Genomic DNA, 18,949 nt, shown 5'->3' on the forward strand with positions numbered 1-18,949 from the left:
GGATAATACATGGAATTTTGCTCTATTTATTTAGGGGAATATTATTAGTTTTTTAATTTGTAAAAGTTTTAGTCTTTCTTTCTTTCTTTACCATTTATTATATCTTAAAAATTAGCAATAATTTCTTGATATGATTAAATATCTAGTCACTGCTTAAATTTCTCCAACTGTCTCAGGATTGTTTGATTTATTTTTTAAACTTAGGATCTAAATAGGCCATAAATTGCAGTTGGTAGTGATAGGTGTTTAAATCTTTTTTAATTGTTGAGATCTCCTTCATTATATCTCCTTTGTTGATATCTCCTTTGTTATATGTTTTCTTGCAATTTACCAAAGAAAACAGGTTGTCCAGCAGCATTTTCCTAACCTGAATTTTGATAAGTGTACCTCTATGGTGTCATTTAATGTATTCTTCTGTCTCCTGTAGTTCCTGAATGTTGGTGGTTAGATCTAGCGCTTTGATCAGACTCAGGTTCAATTTTTGGGCCAATATTTGTCATAGAAGGTGACATGGGAAGTCTGATCGTCTCTCTTTGTTATTTAGCACACCTATATCCACTGATTTGTTAGGACTTGCACAGTGGTGATATTTTGACTCCATCATTCCTTCTCATTGTTAACTGAAGCAGCTTTAGAAGTTTCTTCCACAATGATGCAATGTCCTCTTCAACCATCTGGTACCTAGAGGTGCAGGTCATGCAGGAGATAAGATAAGGAACTAATTTCAGATGAATTGGTTTCCCAGAATCCTATAACAGGGACTACTGTGTTTTATTTTGTTGGTGTGTTTCATTATAAACTAGTGGATATCAACATACGTATTTGTTTTTTGTCTATGATAGCTATTATTTTTTGTTTCATTGGCCTATGGGAGAGAACTTCTTCAGATTGGATCTTGGAATCTTTGGACACATCCCTGGAAACTTTGGGGTCAAACCAGAGAAAAGAAAGCTCAGGTACTTAGGGTGAGCTGTGTGTTTCCTGCCCTAGACCTGTCAAGGCTGTAATGCAGGGGACCCTGCTGTCTTCCAGGGAAAATGGTATTTGGGAGCACCATTGATGCATTTGGCGTTATGGGCTTAGTTATTGCTTCTGAGCTTTTTCAGTAGACAGAGTAGAAAATGGTATTTGTTTACAAGATTACATATGTCGTGACTTTATACTAATAGTTGCAGGTCCACTACAGGGTTTTTGTCTAACCCATTGATATCTTTTCTCCCACACTGAAAACTTGCAGAATGACTTGTTGACTTTAAACCTCTCTGTATACACTACAGTCTCAAAATAATGATTTTCATGCTACTTCTGAAACATGAGATTTCTGAGCAGCTTAAGATATTTTTTGCAATTCTTTTTGCCCTTAGGGAGTATCCCACTAGGGATGGGCTATCAAATTACTGTGCTTTCAAGTTGCTCTAAATAGGTTCTCTCTGTGTGACTGTGCCACCAACCTAATTCCAGTTGTGTTGGGTTCATTTGCTTTATTTTACTTTCCATTTTAAGGGATTGCTTTTTTAAAATTTAACTTTGCTGGCCAGGCATGGTGGCTCTGTAATCCCAGCACTTTGGGAGGCTGAGGCAGGAGGATCACTTGAGCTCAAGAGTTTGAGACTAGCCTAGGCAACATGGCAAGACCCTGTCTCTACAAAGTAATAATAATAATAACTTTGTTATATGATTTTTTAATATATATATGGTTTTAAAGGGTAATCTAAAAGCAAGATATATCCAGAAAAGTCCAGCTTCTGTCTCTGTTACTTCCCAATAAAGTCATTCAAAGCTACTTCTATAGTTACTTTCCATTTTTATTTATTTATTTATTTATTTTGAGATGGAATTTCCCTCTGTTGCCCAGGCTAGAGTGCAGTGGCACCATCTCAGCCCACCACAACCTCCGCCTCCAGGGTTCAAGTGATTCTCCTGCCTCAGCCTCCTGAGTAGCTGGGACTACAGGCACATGCCACCATGCCCAGCTAATTTTTGTTTTTTAGTAGAGATGAGGTTTCACTATGTTGGCCAGGCTGGTCTCGAATTCCTGACCTCATGATCCACCTGCCTTGGCCTCCCAAAGCGCTGGGATTACAGGCGTGAGCCACTGTGCCAGGACTTTCATTTTTAAACATAAGTAGATACAGATTTATGCACGTGTATATACATACGTAGTATGTATTTGTATGTGTATCTCTTCTTTCTTAATTAAATGGTAGAAAACAGTATATGCTTCTCTCCTCATATTCTCATTTAACAAACTATCCCAGAGACCACTCTCCCTCCTTGCTCTTTTGAATTTTAATGTTTTCATCCAGTGGAGTTGCCATCTCATTCAGCTCCTTCTCAGTCTTCAATTAGCCAGCATGTCCTGAGTTGGCTCTTCAGTTTCATTTTATTTTATTTATTTTATTTTATTTTTTGAGGCAGAGTCTCACTCTTTTGCCTAGGTGAGAGTGCAGTGGCACCATCTCTGCTTACTGCAACCTCCACCTGCCTCCCAGGTTCAAGTGATTTTCCTGCCTCAGCCTCCTGAGTAGCTGGGATTACAGGTGCCCGCCACCATGTCTGGCAATATTAGTAGAAATGGGGTTTCACCAGCTTGGCCAGGCTGGTCTCGAACAGCTGACCTCAGGCTATCCGCCCATCTTGACCTTTGGTTTTTTTTTATGCTAACTTTTCTCATCCAAGGACAAGGTATATGAAAATGTAAGACTATCAGTCATGTTTCATGTTAGTAAATAATTTAATTCAATTTCAATCCAAATCCTAACAGGACTTTTTAAGGAAATTTAGTAAGCTGGCTAGACAATCATGGAAAAGAGAAACGGACTCAGGTGGCCAAGAAAATTTTGAAATAATAAGAAAAATGAGGGAAGACTTTCCCTACCAGATATTGAAGCACATCCTGAGAGTCTATAATGTAGACAAACTTTACTAACATGTTATAAGACATCTGCTCCTGGCTATGAGGAAGCAACAGAGCCCAGATTCAGCCTCCTCCCTAAACAACCATATTACTAGACAAAATATACAAAATAACAATTTTCAGGCATTGGACAATGGGCAACATAGAGAAGGAAAATAAAATAAGGGGAACTCTAATGTTGCCAGCTTACTGCCAGGAGAGAATTTCTCAGCTGTAGCTCATGGAAGGAGCACCCAGAGTACAGAGTCTGAAGAGGTCAAAGGAGCTAGGATTTGTGGGGCAGGGCCAAAGAGTAATGAGCCACATTGGGAGGACCCTGAAGATCTGCAGAAGGCTCCCCTTGAGAGTTTAGCTTAGTATCAATCAGTTTATGTGTGCCTTAGTCAGCTTGGCCTGCTGTAATATACACTGGGAGGCTTAAACAACAGACACTTATTTCCCACAATTCTGGAGGCTGGCAGTTTGAGATCAGGGTGCTGGCACGGTCAGGATCTTGATGAGGACCCTCTTCCTGGTTATGTCCTCACATGACCTTCCTCGTTACTTGCATATAGAGAGGCAGAAGTAACAATTCCTCCTCTTTTTATAAGGGCATTCATTTCATGATGAGGGCCCCATTCTCACGAACTAATCTAACCCTAATTACTTCCCAAAGGCCTTATCAATGAATACCATTACATTAAGGTTTAGGTTTTCACTGTATGAACTTTGAGGGGGACACAAGCATTCAGTCCATAGCGATATCTATGGGAAAATTACATGAAGTGTGGGGAAGACCACCAGAATGGACCAGGTAAAGCAACAGCCAGAACTAGTCCTAGGCTAAAGATTGTTCTGGATCCAACTAACAAAGCATAAAGGCAAGCTTTGAAAGGACTGAATTCATTCAACATGCCAGGATAGGGGCTTTCTGCCATCGTCTTCACACAGAAGCATTGATTTTGACAACTACCCCTAGGGGACAGTACCTTTGTGGGAGTCTGAGAGTCCAGCAGAGAAGTTCTAGTACACTGTGGAGCAAAAAGTCTGATAATAGATGCATTGAAGAGGGTAAGAAGAACAATTTCACTTTAACTGTGTCACCTTTCCCCCAAGGCAGCACAGTTCAGTGCCAAGAGAGACTCCTTCAGCCTGCAATTTCTCCTATAGGGGAAAGTGAATGCATAGCAAGCAAGTACCTGGCTTATCCAGTCATGAAGAGTGCTACTCGAGAGGTCCACCTCTTTCTTACCTCACACAGAATACTGAGGTGACTGGCACAGGCAAAAAGTTCAGAAAGTTGGGAGCAAGGAAGAGAGCTGGGGATTCACATTAACCAGGGCTCAGAACTCAATAAAGGGCCATGGATCTTACTAGCTCCCTTGCTTGGCAGATTCCATCAGGAAGCCCTGCTATGGGTTACTGGAAATGCTTTGTTTACAGAATCCCTCAGCTTGCTCACAGGCACCCTAAATGCTTTGCATGTCCCACCCTTCTCCACCCCATGGCCCTTATGCATCTCACCACAAATGCAAGTCCAAGCCTCTGCAGATGGCTCATGACCATGTGCAGAAAGCCATCCTAACTCTGTGAGATTGGGACAAGGCACATAAACTTGACCATTTCAGAGAACGGCCTTAAAAAAAAAGATCAAGAGAAGGCATACAACCTTAGGAATCTCCGCCTCCACAAGTGGTAACAAGAAGTGTGAACCAGACCCATTAATAGGAAAGGACTGAGAAAACCTCAGAATCCCTATTCAGGCCTAATAGTGCAGGTATTTCTCTCCCAAAGTTAGCAGAGACTGGAGAGGATGATTGTGTCTTCAAATGAAAAGCAAAACCAAACCAAAACAAACAAACAAAAACAACAATGCAAGATCCTAATGTAATTGAAAAATCAAGGGCTGGGTGCAGTGGTTCACACCTGTAATCCCAGCACTTTGGGAGGCTGAGGTCGGCAGATCACAAGGTCAGGAGATCGAGACTATCCTGGCTAACATGGTGAAACCCTGTCTCTACTGAAAATATGATAAATTAGTCAGGCATGGTGGTGGGCGCCTGCAGTCCCAGCTACTCAGGAGGCTGAGGCAGGAGAATGGCGTGAACCTGGGAGGTGGAGCTTGCAGTGAGCCGAGATTGCACCACTGCACTCCAGCCTGGGCGACAGAGCAAGACTCTGTCTCAAAAAAAAAAAAAAAAAAAAAAAAAGAAAAGAAAAATCAAGGAAACATGATACTAACGGAGGAGACCACCCCTCATATTGTCTTATCCCCAATTTCTACATCCAAAAAAAGGGGAAGTAAAAACTAAAAGGCAGAAATGAAATCCACAGGCAGACAGCCCGGCACTGCTGGTGCCACGCCCTAGGCCTGGTAGTTAAAGATCAACCCCTGACCTAACCGGTTATGTTATCTGTAGATTCCAGACATTGTATGGAAAAGCATTGTGAAAATCCCTGTCCTGTTCTGTTCCGTTCCAATTACGAATGCATGCAGCCCCCAGTCACATACCTCCTGCTTGCTCAATCGATCACAGCCCTCTCACACGGAACCTCTTAGAGTTTAAGCCCTTAAAAGGGACAGGAATTTCTCACTTGGGGAGCTCAGCTTTTGAGACGCAAGTCTGCTGAAATTCCCGGCTGAACAAAGCTCCTTCCTAATTTAACCCGGCGTCTGAGTTTTGTCTATGGCTCATCCTGCTACATTTCTTGGTTCCCTGACTGGGAAGCGAGGTGATTGGTGGACGGTAGAGGCAGCCCCTTAGGCAACTTAGGCCTGCCCTATGAAGCATACCTGCAGGGGACCCTGACCAGCCTGAGTGATGTGGATCCAAAGAGTGCTCCCAGGTAGGCAATTGCCCCGGTAGGACGCCTTGCCAGAGCAGTATATGGCAGGCCCCCGTGAGGATCAACACAGTCACTGAACACCAGGAAGGAGTTGACACTTGGAGTCCAGACATCTGAAACTTGGTAAGTCTGGCCTTTGGAACTTGCCCACTCCATTTGAATGGAAGTGTGGCCTGATCACCCATGGTGTGCCTATACCAGCACTTTGGTTTTTGTTTTTGGCTTGACTTGGATTGCTTGATACTTTGGTTTTGGTGTTGACCTGGTTTGGATTTCTTGATACTCTGATTTTGGTTTTGATTCTGGTTTGGTGTAAACTGTAAAAGTGTGTGTGTGCCCTTTTTACCCGTTCTTTGTTTTGTGGTGTGTGTGTGGTGTTAGTGTGGTGTTTTGTCTCGAGGAAGCACGGGTCAGTCACAAAGTAAGCCCACACCACTAGGAACTATGTCGAAAATTTCAAGAAAGGATTTAAGGGAGATTACAGTGTTACTATGACATCAGGAAAACTTAGAACTTTGTGTGAAATAGACTGGCCAGCATTAGAGGTGGGTTGGCCATCAGAAGGAAGCCTGGACAGGTATCTTGTTTCAAAGGTATGGCACAAGGTAACCTGTAAGCCAGGGCACGCAGACCAGTTCCCGTACATAGATACTTGGTTACAGCTGGTTTTAGATCCACCCCCCACCCCTGCTTGAGAGAACAGCAGCATACGTGGCTGGCAGAGACAAGGAAGGACCAGCAGAGACAGAGAGAGGAAAGAGACAGGAAAAGAGGCAAAGAGAGAGAAGAAGAGACAGAGAGGGAGAGACAGAGAGACAGAAAGGGAATCAAGGAGAGAGAAAGAGAGAGAGAAGCCAGGTGTGGTGACTCACATCTGTAATCCTAGCACTTTGGGAGGCTGAGGTGGGCAGATCACCTGAGGTCAGGAGTTTGAGACCAGCCTGGCCTACATGATGAAACCCCGTCTCTATTAAAAATACAAAAATTAGCTGTGCGTGGTGGCAAGTGCCTATAATCCCAGCTCCTTGGGAGGCTGAGGTGGGAGAATTGCTTGAACCTGGAAGGTAGTGGTTGCAGTGAGCCGAGATCGTGCCACTGCACTCCAGCCTGGGCAACAGAGCAAGACTCTGCCTCACAAAAAAAAAAAAAAAAAAAGAGAGAGAGAGAGAGAAAGAGAGAGGCAGAGAGAGAAGAGACAGAGTCAAAAGGAAATTCAAAAAAGAGAGAGAGACTGAAAGTCAAAGAGAGAAAGAAAGAAAGCAAGAGAGAGATATACAAGTAGTTAAGAAAAAAAAAAGTATACTCTATTCCTTTGAAAGCCAAGGTAAATTTAAAACCCATAATAGATAACTAAAGGTATTCTCTGTAACCCTGTAACACCCTAATACCACTTTGTTGTCAGTGTAAACAACGGCGTATCCCAAAAGCACTGAGGCCACTGATAACCAATAGCCTTCCTATCAAAAATCCTTAACCCGGTAACCTGTGGCTGGCCCAAATGTATTCAATATATAGCAACAACTGCTTTGCTAACAGAAGAAAGTAGAAAAATAACCTTTAGAGGAAACCTCATTGTGAGCACACCTCACCAGTTCAAAAGCATCCTAAGTAAAAAACAAAGACAAACAAACAAACAAAAAAGGCAAAAAGGTAGCTTACTAACTTAAAAATCTTAAAATATAGGGTTACTCTGTTTAAAAAAAAAAAAAAAAAAGATGATTTAACATTAACCACTGAAAATTCCCTTAACCCAGCAGGTTTCTTAACAGGGGATCTAAATCTTAATTACCATACAAAGGTCTGACCAGACCTAGGAGAAACTCCCTTCAGGACAGGACAATAGATGGTTCCTCCTGGGTAATTGAAAGGGGCGGGGGGGGGGGGGGGGGGGGGGAAGCCATCTATACCAATTCTAAGTTAATTTGAACTAAACAAGGTCTTATTAATAGCAAAGGATAATTGAAATCCCAAACTTACAAGGTTTTTAACAAAAGTAAAGTTTGCTAAAGTTAACAGTGTAACATGTATTATAGTAACTTCTAATCTTGTGGCCTTAGACAGTCTAGTCCACAGACGTAAAGGAAGTTTGCTTTGGAAAAGAATGATTATCATCTTCAAAAAAAGGAAAAAAAGGTGGGGGCAGAATTTATGTAAAAAGAATGTTATATGGTAAATTCTTGTTCTGAAATAAATTAACTGGTTGTTTAAAGAGAGAAATGTTTGTAATAAGGAAGTTGAGGCATGTCGAGGAATTGTCTGCGAAAGTCGTGAAAAAAACTTATGAAAAAAGAATTTATGCAAGAAATGTTGTATGATTTAAAAGTAATTAGGTCTCCCGAATGTAAAACTATTGAAGAAACAGCTTATGTGCAAGGTGTATAAGGAAAGTAAAACATACCTCTAGTAAAAGGATTATAAGGTGGCATAACAATGTGGATTTTTACCTACATTAAAATGTAAAAAAAAAAAAAAAAATTTTTTTGTTTTGAAGGTTTAAGCAAGTTTTGTTTTGTTTTGTTTCTTTTAAGGAGTCTTGCTCTGTCACCCAGGCTAGAGTGCAGTGGTGGGATCTTGGCTCACTGCAAGCTCTGTGTCCTGGGCTCACGCCATTCTCCTGCCTCAGCCTCCCGAGTAGCTGGGACTACAGGCACCCACCACCATGCCTGGCTAATTTTGTGTGTGTGTGTGTGTGTGTGTTTTTAGTAGAGATGCAGTTTCACCGTGTTAGCCAGGATGGAGTTTAAGCACGTTTTAAAACATTAATTGTAAAGGAAATTCTGTGTGTAAACATATTGGCTAAAGTTAAATGGGTATCATCCAGTTTTTCTGTGAACTGAACATTAAAATAAAAACACAATGGGTTTTTCTTAAAGCACTAACCTGCTCTTTAACAAAAATTATAAAAGGTTAAAAAGAGTCTATAAAAATCTTACCTTATGGTCCGACATTAAAAATTGAATAAATATGTCTATAAGATTTTATTAAAACTAAGTTTAACATTAATAACACACTAATATAAAGGTGAAATTTAGCTTATCTGGTATAAAAATCATACAGAAAGCACTGTAAAGTATAAAATGGTGTTTGGATTTCTTTGGTCTAAAAACTAATAAAAATAGGTGCTAAAGGAAATTACTCAGTAAAAAGGCATCAATGACTATAAAGTCCACTGCTGATGTCCCCACATTTAAAACAAAAGGTCAATTTCTTAAAAATTATAAACTTGGCTTAGCACATGTACCACCCCTAGAATTTCCGGTAAACCAGCACCAGCTGGTTTAAAGACTGGCAATAAGATTAAAGACTGGCAACTTCTGGATTCTGAAAAACCTCAATTATTAGGCAATATCATATAGCAAGGGTGAGGAAAGACTTCACTGTTCCTGTGGGAAGACTCAGCTGCCTTGGGCAAAAACTGTGTAACAGTACTACGAAACAGCCACCTGGTGAAGTTCAAACCACACTAAAAGAAATCCATTTAGTAAATTTCCAAAGTTGCAAACCATGTGGACCCACCTGGAGTCCCATTAGGACTGGACAGCCCCCACTGGATTATGCCACATATGTGGGCATAAAGCCTATGCCAAGTTACATGACCAATGGGCAGGTAGTTGTGTTATTGGCACCATTAAACCATCTTTTTTCCTACTGCCCATAAAAACAGGTGAGCTCCTAGGCTTCCCTGTCTATGCTTCCTGAGAAAAGAGAAGCATAGCTATAGGTGACTGGAAAGATGACGAGTGGCCCCCTAAAAAAAATCATACAGTACTATGGGCCTGCCATTTGGGCACAAGATGATTCGTGGGGATACCGAGCCCCCATTTATATGCTCAACTGAATCATACAGTTACAAGTTCTCTTAGAAATAATCACTAATAAAACTGGCAGAGCTTTAACTGTTTTAGCCCAAACAGAAACCCAGATTAGAAATGCTATCTATAAAAATAGACTAGCCCTACACTACTTGCTAGCAGCTGAAGGAGGGATCTGTAAAAAATTTAACCTGACCAATTGCTGTCTGCACATAGATGACCAAGGGCAAGTAGTTGAAGATATAAAGATACAACAAAGCTGCCACATGTGCCCGTGTAGGTGTGGCATGGGTTTAATCCTAGGTCCACGTTTCGAAAATGGTTTCCAGCACTAGGAGAATTTAAAACTCCTATAATAGGAATTATAATAGTAATATTAACCTGCTTGTTGCTTCCATGTGTGCTGCCTTTGCGCCTTCAAGTAATGAAAAGTTACTACCTTAGCACAAGTGTACTATATGAATCACTATCGATCAGTCTTGCAAGAAGACATGGGTAGTAAGGATGAAAGTAAGAACTCCCACTAATGAGCGAGCTTCTCAAAGAGGGGAATAAGGCAGGAGATCACCCCTCATATTGACTTATGACCAATTTCTGTCTCCAAAGAAAGAAGAAGTAAAAACTAAAAGACAGAAATGGAATCCACAGGCAGATATCCTGGTGCCATGCCCTGGGCCTGGTAGTTAAAGATCGACCCCTGACCTAACCGGTTATGTTATCTATAGATTCCAGACATTGTGTGGAAAAGCACGGTGAAAATCCCTGTCCTGTTCTGTTCTGTTTACCGGTGCATGCAGCCCCCAGTCATGTACCCCCTGCTTGCTCAATTGATCACAACCCTCTCACATGGACCCCCTTAGAGTTGTAAGCCCTTAAAGGGGACAGGGATTGCTCACTCAGGGAGCTTGGCTTTTGAGACGCAAGTCTGAGAAGTTTCTGGCTGAATAAGCAGCTTCCTTCTTTAACCCAGTGTCTGAGTTTTGTCTGTGGCTCGTCCTGCTACAATACTACGAAATGAATATAATAATTTTCCAGTAACTAACTCAAAGAAATAGAGATCTATGAATTACCTGATAAAGAATTCAAACAACTGTTTGAAGGAAATTCAGCTAGCTACAAAGAAAACATACACAACTCAACAAAATTGGAAAACAATACATGAACAAAACAGGAAGTTCAACAAAGAGATGAAAATCAAAGGAGTACCAAACAGAAATTCTGGAGCAGAAGAATGTAATGAATAAAGTGACAAATACAATAAATAATGTCAATGACAGTCCTAAGCAAAAGAAATAATCTGTGAACTCGCGAACAGATTGCTTGAAATTTTCCAGTTAGAGGAAAAGAATTGAAAAAGAATGAAAAGGAATGAAGAAAGAATTTATAGGACACAATCAAGAAAGCTAACATATGTATTATGAGAGTTCTAGAAGAAGAAAGGAGCAGAAAGATTATTTAAAGAAATAATAGCAGAACACTTCCCAAATCTGAAGAGAGATATGATCATCCCAGTAAATGAAGCTCAAAGAAACACAGTGAAATCAAACTGACAAAAAGTGAAGACAAAGAGAATTTTAAAAGCAGCAAGAGAAAAGAGACTCAGCACATACAAAGAACCTGACCCTATAAAACTGACAGTTAATTTCTCACCAGAAATCTTGCAGGCCAAGAGACAGTGAAATAATGTATTCAAGGTGCTGAAAGGAAAAAACTGTCAAAGAAGAATGCTTTGCCCAGCAAAGATATCCCTCAGGAATGAAAGGGAGGTAAAAACTTTCTTAGACAATAAAAGCTGAGGGAGTTTATCATCACCAGACCTGTCTTACAAGAAATGCTAAGGGGAGTTCTTCAAGTTGAGTTGAAAGGATTAGTTGCTGATTAGCAACTCAAAAACATCTGAAAGTATAAAACTCACTAGTAAGGTAAAGGTAAGTATATAGTCAAATTGAAATATTCTAATATTATTATGGCAGTGTATAAATCACTTGTAACTCTAGTATGAAAGTTAAAAGGCCACAATATTAAAAATGAGTATAGCTTTAATAAATTTTAATAGGTAAACAATATAAAAACATGTAAGTTGTGACATTAAAAATAAAGTGGAAGGGGAATCAAAACTGTAGAGTTTTTATATGTTATTATAGTTGTTTCTATCAGCTTAAAATATACTGTTATAAGACTTGTGATGTCAGTTTCATGGTAACCACAAAGCAGAAATCTATAGTAGATACACAAAAAGATAAACAGAAAGGAATCAAAGCATACCACTACAGAAAATTATCAAATCACAAAGGAAGATAGCAAGAGAGGAAGAAAGGTACAAAGAAACTACAAAACAGCAAGAAAATAATTAATGAAATGGTAATAGTAAGTCTTTACCTATGAATAAGTACTCGAAGTGTAAATAAATTTTATTTCTCAACCAAAAAACATAGAATGGCTGAATGGATAAAAATACAACACTCAACTACATGCTGCTCACAAGAGCCTCATCATAACTTTAAGGACATACATACGCTGAAACTGTAAAGGAAGGTAAAAAAAAATTCCATGCAAATGGCAACCAAAAGAGAGCAGGGATAATACTATACTTGTACCAGACAAAATGGACTTTTAGTCAAAAACTGATAAATAACTCAGTAAAGTTGCAGGATACAAAATCAACATACAAAAATCAGTAGCATATTCATATACTGACAATAAAGAATCAAAAAAGAGATACAGATAATGTCCTTAAAATGTCCTGTTAGAAAAAGAGATATTAAAAACAATCCCATTTATAATAGTAACAAAAAGGACAAAATAATTAAGTATAAATTTAACCAAGGAAGTGAACTATACTATTGAACTATTTATGAAAACTTTAAAACATTAGTGAAAGAAATTGAAGACAAATAAGTGAAAATATATCCCATATCAATGAATTGGAAGAATTAATATTATTAAAATACCCATATTACCCAAAGCAATTATATTAGTCATTTTCTCAGTTCTGTAAAGAACTACCTCAGATTGGATAATTTATAAAGAAAAGAGATTTAATTGACCCACAGCTTTGCATGACTGAGGAGGCCTCAGGAAACTTAAAATCATGGTGGAAGGCAAAAGGGAAGCAAGGCACGTCTTACATGGTAGCAGGAGAGAGACTGAGCAAGGGCAGAAGTGCCACACTTTTAAACCATCACATCTTATGAGAACTCACTATCATAAGAACAGCATGGGGGAAACTGCCCCCATGATCTAATCACCAACCACCAGGTCCCTCCCTAACACATGGGGAATACAATTCGAAATGAGATTTGGGTGGGGACACAGAGTCAAATCATATCATCAATCTACTGTTTCAGTACAATTCCTATCAAAATTCCAAAGGTACTTTTCACAGAAAAAGAAAAAATGATCCTAAAATTAATATGGAATGGCAAAAGATCCTGAGTAGCTCGAGCAATCTTGAGCAGGAACAGAGCTGGAGGCATCACACTTCTTGATTTCAAAGCTATCTTAATCAAAACAATATGATACTGGCATAAAATCATATATCAATAGAACAGAGAGCCCAAGAATAAACCCACACATATACAGTCAACTGTTTGACAAAGGTGCTGAGAATATGCAATGAAGAAAGGATAGTCTCTTCAATAAACAGTGTTGAGAAACTGGATATCCACATGCAGAAAAATGAAATTGGCCCCTTATCTAACATAAAAATGCAGTAAAAATATATTAAAGACTTAAACCTGACACCTGAAGCTGTAAAACTCCTGGAAGAAAACACAGGAAAAAGTTCCATGATGCTTATCTTGGCAATTTTTGTTGAATATCAGGATACCAAAAGCACAGGCAACAAAAGCAAAGACGGAAATAAGTAAGTGAAACTACATCAAACTAAAAAGTTTCTGTATAAGTTTCTACAAATGAAATAATCAAAAAATGAAAAGACAACCTCCAAAATGAGAGAAAATATCTGCAAACCATATATACCAGGGATCTCCAACCCCCTAGTACAGGTCTGTGGCCTGTTAAGAACCAGGCCACACAGCAGGAGGTGAGTGGCAGGTGAATGAGCTTTACTGCCTGAGCTTCCCCTCCTGTCAGATCAGTAATGGCATTAGATTCTCATGGGGTGCAAACCCTATTGTGAACTGTGTACATGCAAGGGATCTAAGTTACATGCTCCTTATGAGAATCTAATGCCTAATTATCTGAGGTGGAACAGTTTCATCCTGAAAAAATTCGAGAAAAAGTTTTCATAGCCCAGTTCATGAAAAAATGGTCTTCCACAAAACTGGTCCCTGGTGCCAAAAAGGTTGGAGACTGCTGATATATATGATAAGGGATTACTACTCAAAAAATATGAGGAACTCATACAACTCAGTAGCAAAAACCAAAAACAAACCCAAATAATTCAATTTTAAAATGAATAAAAGATCTTAAGAGATATTTTTCCAAAGAAGACACATAAATGGCCAACAGGTATTTATGAAAAGGTATTCAACATAATATTCAATAATCAGGAAAACCCGAATATAAAAACACAAGCTGTTACCTCACACCTGTTAGTATGGTTATTACCAAAAAGATAAAATAACAAGTGTTGGTGAGGATATGGGCAAAAGAGAACCTTTGTAGGCTGATGGTAGAAACGTGAGTTAGTAGAGCCATTATGGAAAACAATGTGGTGTTTTCTCAAACAATTAAAAATAGAACTACCATAGGATGTAGCAATCTCCTTTCTGGGTATACATCCAAGGAAATAAAATACTCCATTGTTAGCTGCAGCACTATTTATAATAGCCAAGATATAGAATCAACGTAAGTGTCCATCAACAGTTGAATGGATTAAAAAACTGTGGTGCACACATATATAGTGGAACATCATTCAACCTTAAAAAAGAAAGAACTCCTGTCACTTGCAACAAAATGGATGATACTGAGGGACATTATGTTAACTGAGATAAGCCAGGCACAGAAAAACAAATACTGCATCATCTGACTTATATACGGAATCTAAAAAAGTCAAACTCATAGAAGCAGACTGTAGAATGGTGGTTGCCAGGAGCTGTGGGTGGGGGAAATGTAGGAGATGTTGGTCAAGGGGTGCAATCTTAAGTTATAAGATGAATAAATTCTGGAGACCTAATGTACAGTATGGTGACTGTAGTTAATAATAATGTATTATATACTTGAAATTTGCTAAGAGAGTAGATCTCAAGTCTTCTAACCACACACAAAACTATCTGAAGTGATTTATGTATTAATTAGCTTGTGGTAATCCTTGTACCATATATACATATATCAAAACATTCTGTTGTTCACTTTAAATACATACAATTTTTATTTATATATCATACATCCACAAAGTGGAAAATAAAATTGCCAGGCATGAAAGATGCAGAATAATATAACTCATAATAAGGATTTAAATAATCAACCTGTAAATGGACCTGGAGGACCTGGAAATGACACAGATGATTAAATTAGTAGGCAGTGATATTAAATTATTATGGTAACCACAGATATGTCCAGGAAGTTAGGAAGAAAGCATGAACATGTTAAGGAGAGACATAGAAGTTGTAGAAAAGACACAAATCAGACTTCTAAGGACTTTGAGACTGGGCCATTCAGTGCATCGACTTTGATGAATTGGTTTTTTAGACATCGGCTTTTAGAGAACTCATCAAGAACTATAGCTTGGGCTGGGTGCAGTGGCTCACACCTGTAATCCTAGCACTTTGGGAGGCAGAGGCGGGCAGATCACTTGAGGTCAGGAGTTCGAGACCAACCTGGCCAACATGGCGAAATGCCATCTCTACTAAAAACACAAAAAATTAGCCAGGCATGGTGGCACACACCTGTAATCCCAGTTACTCAGGAGGCAGGGAGGAGAATCGCTTGAACCGGGGAGGCGGAGGTTGCAGTGAGCTGAAATCATGCCACTGCACTGTAGTCTGGGTGACAGAGTGACACCCTGTCTTTAAAAAAAAAAAAAATCACACACACATGCACACACACACACACACACAAACTATATCTTGGACCTGAGACTGATAGTGGGGCTAATATTTCTTCCTTCTTGTGGGAACAGAAGGTGGGAATAAGATAGATGCTCTACTTTGGCAAGCTTACCCTGAGAAGTAGGAAAAAGACAATGGACTCCATTTGTAGCTGTGCAGATCCAACAGAACAAGAGCCAGAAGACCAGGCCACAGAGAGACTCATTAATCACATCCAACTGAGAAACATGGACCAATGAATGTCAGGCTCTCACTGAGTTTACAGAAATAGTGGTATCTTCCTTCCTGGTACTTCAGCAAGAGGAAGGTGTGTCTGCAAAGTGCATAAAGCTGGGAATGGAAAGTGAAGCTGTCCCACACACTTAACAAGGCATTTTATTGAGAATTCAAACGTGGATATCATATGGTCCCTCTTCTGTCTCTCTCAGTCTAATGGGTTTGCCTTCCTCATTTTCTGTTCCTTTCTGTTTTCTTTATAGATTTCCATTCTTCTTACTTGTCTCCCAGTTAACATAGCACCTGTATGGCACTGGTAACAAGATGCTTCCCTGAGTTTCCTACTGCACACTATACACAACTATCATCAGAGGGGAAGAAACTGACACATATTACCAGAACCTGGAGCAGGACCTCCCTTAGACCCAGGTGACCAGGGCTCCTGCCATGAGATCTGGGCTATAGGGCTCCACTGTGGCTCTCCTCAGGCCTGAAGCTCTACTCACTCACGTGGCAAGGTGTCTTTAGGGCCAAGGAAATGTGGCCACTTGGAGTCTCTGCCTGTAGGATCCTAGACCACAACCATTACAATTATGCTTGTGTATCCATACAGGGAAGTATGCACAGGCCTCGAGCATTCATTTATGTCCTTTCCCCAGATCCCTCATATATTAGCAGTAGACCTGTCTGGCAATCCACAGGTAGCCTAAGAGTGCTCCATATTAATACACATCCCTTCTTGCTATGGGAACCCAATCTTATTTTTCACCAACGTGAAACACTTTCTCTAGGGCCTGGACTGTGTATCAGAACCCATGGTTTAAACGGTTGCTCTGTGTCATATCTCTGCCTCCCTTGAAATAATTGTCTATGTGTACAGTTGTGCACCTCATAACATTTTGCTAAACAATGGATGGCATATACAAGGGAGGTCTTGTAAGATTATACTATCATAATTTGAGTGTACCTTTTCTGTGTTTAGATTTGTTTATACACACAAATCCTTACCTTTGTGTTACAATTTCCTACATTATTCAGTACGCAATATGCTGTGTAGGTTCGTCGCCTAGAAGCAATAAGCCCTACCATTTAGGTTTGTGTAAGTACATTCAATGATGGTCACACAAGGAAATCACCCAACAATACATTTCTTAGAAAGTATCCTCATTGTTAAGTGACACAACTATTTTCGTTTCTGATTTACTCAACCCACTTCATTTGAGTTTTCATTGCCATCGCTCTTCTGAAACAGTTCATATAAAGATCACCCATGGCCTCCATTATTCCAAATCCATGGTCTGTCCCATCTTATTTCTGTATTAGTTTTGTATTGTTGCTGTAACATATTACTACACATTAGCAGCTTAAAACAATAAACATTTAAATATCTTACAGTTCTGTGAGGCAGGCGTCTGACAGGGGACTCACCAGGCTCAAACCAAGGTGTCTGTGGAGCTATGTTACTTTCTGGAAATTCCAGGGAAGAATCTTGTTTTTTTGCTCATTCAGATTGTTGACAAAATTTGGTTTCTTGTGGTTGTAGGACTGTTTCCTTGTTGGCTATCAGCTAAAGGTCATTCCCAGTTTCTAGAGGCCGTGCTCATTTCTTTGCTCATGGCTCCTTCCTTGATCTTCAAAGCCAGCAATGCTGGGTTGGGCCCATCTCTTGCTTTGAATCTTTCCTACCTCCACATCAATCACATCTCCCTGACTGACTATTCTGCCTTCTTTCATTTTTCTAGGTCCATGTGATTACATGTGCCCACCAGCATAATCTGGGGAAACCTCTCTATCTCAGAATTTGTGATATGTGACATTAATCCCTTTTTTTTTTTTTTTTTTTTTTTTGAGATGAAGTCTCACTCTGTTGCCCAGGCTGGAGCATGGTGATGCAATCTCAGCTCACTGCAACCTCTGTCTCCTAGGCTCAAGTGATCCTCCCACCTCAGACTCCTGAGTAGCTGGGACTACAGGCATGCATCACCATGCCCAATTTTGTTTTTTAAAAATTTTTATTTTTTGTAAAGACAGGGTTTCATCATGTTGCCCAGGCTGGTCTCTAGCTCCTGGACTCAAGTGATCCTCCCACTTCAGCCTCCCAAAGTGCTGAGATTACAGGCATGAGCCACTGTGCCTGGCCCTGTGACATCAATTTCATCTGCAATTATAACATAGTATTACAGGTAAAACACTAGGGGATGAAGATCATGGGCCACAATCTTGCCTAACACACCTGGCTTCTTAGAAACATTTAAGATTTTTTTTTCTTGAGATGTTGATTTTTCTTGACTTAAAGGACATGGTTTGGATGGTTGGTTCTTCTGTCATTTTTGCTGGTTTTGGTGGTTAATACTTCTCAGCTGTCTGTACCGGCAAATGAAAGAATACAAGAACACTAGGGTTGGTTCTCACTCTACTTCTCTATGTGGATAAAGTCATCTCACCTACTTCCATTTTTTAAATACATCTTTATGCTGATGACTTCCAAATTTACATCTCCAACCCTAAGATTAAACACAGCTGAGTCCTTGATATCTACTTTTGGATGTCTAATAAGCATCTCAAATTTAGTATGGCCAAAGTAGAGTCATGATTCATTCACTTCAACCCCACTCACCACAATCCTCCCCATCTCAGTAAATAGTTACATGATCCACCCAGTTGATCAGACATCCTATATTTTTCTCCTTTCCTTCTATTCTCAAACCTTCTGCCGAGACAATACATTGCCATGTCCTATTGTCTCTTCCTCTAAAGTATATCCCAAGTGCAACTACATCTTACCTGTTTAATTGCCACCATCTTAGGTTTAGTCACTGATTTAGTCTACTCAGGCTGCTATAACAAAATATCATAGACTGAATAGCTTGTAAACAACAGAAATTTATTTCTCACAGTTCTGGAGGCTGAAAAGTCTAAGAGTAAGGCATTGGCAGATTCAATATCTGGTGAGAGCTTGCTTTCTGGTTTACACATGATGCCTTCTTCCCATGGTAGAAAAGGTGATGAATCTCTCTTAGGCTTTTGTATAAGGGCATTTATGCAGGCTCCATCTGCATGATCTAATGACCTCCCAAAGGCCCCACCTCCTAACACCGACATGTTGGGGATTAGGTTTCATCAAAGGAATTTTGGGGGCACAAAAACATTCAGACCGTAGCTAT

General features: G+C 39.8%; 1 protein-coding gene across 2 annotated transcripts in view; it reads left to right on the forward strand.

Annotated features, from left to right (window-relative positions):
- The first annotated feature begins 5,592 nt into the window (after positions 1-5,592).
- DHX15 (DEAH-box helicase 15) overlaps positions 5,593-18,949 on the forward strand; it is a 97,779-nt gene continuing 84,422 nt past the window's right edge. Inside the window, exon 1 of one of the 2 annotated variants that reach the window (XM_038008648.2) lies at positions 5,593-5,866. The gene's annotated coding sequence lies outside the window, so the exon portion shown is untranslated. The remainder of the gene's footprint in view (positions 5,867-18,949) is intronic. The other variant, XM_038008647.2, reaches the window with a different exon arrangement.

This window comes from Chlorocebus sabaeus, chromosome 27 (genome assembly GCF_047675955.1).
Source record: "Chlorocebus sabaeus isolate Y175 chromosome 27, mChlSab1.0.hap1, whole genome shotgun sequence".
NCBI lineage: Eukaryota > Metazoa > Chordata > Mammalia > Primates > Cercopithecidae > Chlorocebus > Chlorocebus sabaeus.